The sequence below is a fragment of the Sinocyclocheilus rhinocerous genome, unplaced genomic scaffold (assembly GCF_001515625.1).
Source record: "Sinocyclocheilus rhinocerous isolate Xijiao unplaced genomic scaffold, SAMN03320098_v1.1 scaffold714, whole genome shotgun sequence".
NCBI lineage: Eukaryota > Metazoa > Chordata > Actinopteri > Cypriniformes > Cyprinidae > Sinocyclocheilus > Sinocyclocheilus rhinocerous.
Genome location: NW_015646165.1, coordinates 1,759,440 through 1,763,797, shown reverse-complemented (window position 1 = coordinate 1,763,797; position 4,358 = coordinate 1,759,440). Strand labels below are relative to the sequence as shown.

The window sequence follows — 4,358 nt, the reverse complement described above, 5'->3', positions numbered from 1 at the left end:
TTGTTTAGATTTTTTCTGATACTTTATAGGAGACATATGTTTGATTACCAATTTTTTTCTTTTTCAGGAGAAATATCTGAGAAGCAATGACATGCATACTAATAAAAGTCGCTCTTCCAAACACATGGCAAAAATTCTCGTTAGATAAGGTTCCAGAAATAACAACATACTACTGCAAGGACAAAGAAAGTCATGAGAACTGAAAGGACTCTCTCTCTTTCTCTTACCCTTTCTTTCTGTTCCTGTCTCTTCCTCTCGCTCTTGCTTTCAGGGATAGATGCTCCCCGAGGGCTTCGCCAGCCCTCCTTTCTCCTCACTCATTTACACCACTGCACTGATGCATACTGGAATTGATAACACGGACACCTTCTCTTATCTTGTCTTACCGTAGTCTTTTGAGTAGGAGTCCTTTGTTATCGAACTGGCAAGGAGCAAAGGGATGTCACAGGTCTGTATGCGTTGCCAGAAAGTTGAAAGTTCTGGCTGCTCGCTAGGAAAAAGATTTAGTACAATACAGAAGATTCAGTTGATCTAACCTAAAATGTAAAAACTATGTTCTGTCATTTAATAGACCCAAATGCGTTTTTAAGATGCTTTCACCAAATGTTTGACAGCTGCTGGCCTGATGAATTTGATCGATGATGTGTTGGTGAGTATGTGCATCTTAAACCATTATTATTCTTAATGCATCCAGCCCTCTTTCTCTCTCTGTATTTATAGCATAACAATGTCTCTGTCACAACTCAATAATTCATTTCCGTTCATCAGAAACCAGTACAAGGTTGTTGCTGAGGGGACGGGTATTGCTGCCGTGGTGACAGTAAGAAGCAATGCATTGCACCGATAGATGGCCGAGAGAAACACGAAGCAGTGGCCAACTCCTGCAGACACTAGGAATGCTTCATGGTCCAGTGATGAATTGCAAATAGAGGATCAGAGTCTGGCACATGAAAGTGATTGGGAGGAGGGAAGGAGGGGGAAAGAGACAAAGAGAGCGAGAGAGATTCCCTCAGTCTTTGACTTCGGTCGGGACTAATGATCGGTCTGATATGGGCAAGTAATTGGTGTCTAGGGATGTTAGACTACAATGTCTTATACATAACGTAATAGGCAGCCCAGTATAGGCTGCAATATTTAGTCAGGAAGGTGATGCACGCATACCGTGAAAGGCAATTAAAACTAAGGGAGTGACATTCGGGTGATGCACTGCCCAATTACGAGGGCAGGACTGGGCAAGCAATTACAATCGTTTTTGGCAGAAGCATATGTAGTTTTATTCTCTGCTTAAGTTTGATGATGAGATGGCTTGTGTTTTGTACAAATATTAAAACTAATGACTCATGAACTAATATCTGAAGCTGTTGACTTTATCATATCTTAGTGCAGAGGTTAAAATGGTTGCAGTCTACAACCCTTCTCTAAGCCCTGCCTTTAAAACATTACTGACCAGACTTAACCGTTGCCACCCACCAATTCACAGGTAAACTTTTGCTCGTTTCAAATGTCAGATCCTCCATCTGTGTGTTTGATGCAACCGAGGCGTGGAGCTTAGTGAAGGGTCAGTTGACGGGAATGTTCACACAGTTCGATTCAAGACTCCATTAAAGTTCACCCAAAATAAAAATTCTGTCATCATTTACTTACCATCTAAACCTGGCCCAAAAACAACAACACTGAGACAAAATATCTTCAAACAGCTTTGGAACAACATGAAATTGAGTAAATTATGACATAATTAAAATTTTTTGGAGAACTGCATTTTTTTAGTTGTTCATATAAACTGCATTCGAACCGCTTATGTAAACTGCATGAACTGGACAATTTGAGAGTCACATCTACAGTTGTGAATCCCAAATTCTGACTGTATGAATGCAGCCACTGTGTATTCAAAGTGTGTGCGATCTCTGTGCGATCATATTGCAAAGCAAGGTCATTTGTTGTATGTGCTGACCGTCTAAATTTGAGACTTTTCATCAAATATTATTGTAACATCATCAGCATGTCTTCGAGTTGCATTACATGCTTTATTCCTAGCTTCCGTATCAATAATATTGACTTTCATGTGAAGAGCAGGAAATGTAGAAAAAACTCATATATGTAAAATGAGCTATTTATATACTGTATGAAGTTTGATTTATCGGGTTTTACATAATGGCTTAATGCTCAGTGTAAAGATGGACATCAAGGCTCTGTACATCACAAATGTAATATACATCCAATAGACAAACACACACTTAGTCTAAAGTCTAATTACCCAGCCAGGGAAGAACAAAACTAAGCTTACTTCTGGATGCAGACACCAGACAGTGTCCCCACGCCCACGCTCCTTTGCTCTCTGCCCCTTACTGTCTTTTCTCCAATCATTTAATGAGTTAGACAGACCTAATTCATACAGAACTACAGCATGAGCAAAGAAGTAAAAGCATGTCTGTGATGCTCCACATGATCAAAAAAAAAAAAAAAGCGTTAAAGAATAGAGGGAAAAAAACACACTCGGTTTCCGCCGGTTCCTCCTACTTGCCCCAGCCGCACATCACAGGGGTACAGAAGCAGCCAGCCCTTTCACTTCTTTTTGATTTGTGCCGGAGAAAAAGAAAGTGTTTGTCCCTAATTAGCTTCCCCTGCTCCCTGTTCCACACAAGATTTTAATTATGATTGGGTGTTGCGGTGGATGTGAAAGAGATGCATGGCTGACATCAAGGCGGTGCTGGCCAGGAGAGATACGCCATGAGCCCCGCAAGCAGTCTAGCATTGTATGGAAGTCTTTGCTTCTTGGTGGAACAATGTCCTGCGAGGAAATGTGTGGAAACTGGAGGCAAAGAGCAGGGAGCAACCTACAGCTGTGTGTTTGCAAAAGCAACAGCCATCACAGCAGGCCTCCGAATCCATGTTTCTCTAAAAGGTTTTGAAAAGGTGACTGGGGAGGCTCTGTTACAGGCCAGATACTGGACCTGTATGTATACGGCTACGAATATAAGCTGGGAAGTGGGAACATTCTTGTATTCATTTGCAGGGGGATGTATGTTAGGGATAAAAGAGAAAATGACTAATATCCCTGCAATCACCACCTGCTTCACCAAAACACCAGGAGTGAGAGAGAAAAGTTTTAGACCTAATCAAACTTTCTTAATGCCAGTGACCTTGCAAACATCCCCAGGGAGGAGCGGCACACTTACATTCAGAGCACTTTGTTTTTAAGATGCAAGGCCAACTACTGAATGACCCGAGTCATCCTGCACCTGCCTCTAGAAGCATCTGACCAACACCTGTAGAAGCTCTCAGAGTGTGTCTGTCAGAGTCTTTCAATTTCATTCGTTCTCTCAGCATGCTCTTGTGAATTAGTCAGTGGCAGTTTTGAGTGACACGGAATGATGATGTACATTTTGTGGTGGTATTAGTATTGCAAGCCAAACGTTTGACTATTGGTTTAAAGTCTGAGGCTTGCTATAGCTTATTCTGGGCATGAATGTCAACTTAGCAGTTGTCTGATTAAAACTTGACAATAACAGTTGTTATTTTTGTTATGTATATGGGCAGACACAACTAAAATCAATGCTATTTCACAAATAAACTAGCATGCAAAAAAGTGGATCTATAAAAGGTTGTACAGACAATCCCAAAGAAATCAGTAGGAAATGTGTATAGACTTTGTGGTCAGAATTTCCTTCCACCTAAAAACAAAAGCGCTGAGCATTTCATGAAAATTTCATGGAAGTCAACATTTAAAGTTATCTAGTTAAAAATTACAGTTACAGTATAAGAAATGTTCTTAAATTTAAATGAATTTGTTTTCCACCAGTCAATAGCAACAAACTTGCTAAACAAACTAAACTCACATTTAGTCCTCAAGTACCTTCACCTTTAGCAGATCAATGGACGACTGAGACTCAAAACACTTCAGCCTGATGCTCAAGGATTTTGTCATTTTTCTCGCCCTGCCAGATTCCGCTGTGCTTTGTTTTGCTGACATGAAAAATGTGCTTGCCTAAAACATTCACAAATCTCCTCAATTGTGAAATGTTCACTGGCCTATTATATTGTCACCGACACACTATACTGTATGTACTTGTCACTGTTTTGGTCAGACAGCATCTTAGAAGGACAAAATAAGGGCAGGCATTTGTTGTAAACAGCTTGAAGCATATGTCCAGTGAAGCCATCAATGACGATGTACCAGAAAAGCCTCACATCACTGCAAAATTGTCTACAGAAATACAACACTGCAAACCAGTGTTATAAAGGTTAGAGTAGAATTTCAGCTGAAGTTTATTTTAGTCTAAGTTTTGACTGTTCTGACAGCCTTGTTTGTGCATTCAGACTTCGTCTTCAGTCTAGCACTGGATTTGTCGGTGGGTGTG

The 4,358-nt window shown here is 40.5% G+C and overlaps 1 long non-coding RNA gene across 1 annotated transcript; it reads left to right on the top strand.

Annotated features, from left to right (window-relative positions):
* The first annotated feature begins 280 nt into the window (after window positions 1-280).
* Window positions 281-1,004, top strand: LOC107707033 (uncharacterized). Its single transcript, XR_001636218.1, has 3 exons — window positions 281-448; window positions 572-649; window positions 769-1,004. It is a non-coding gene; the product is annotated as an uncharacterized LOC107707033 (long non-coding RNA).
* Window positions 1,005-4,358: the final 3,354 nt, after the last annotated feature.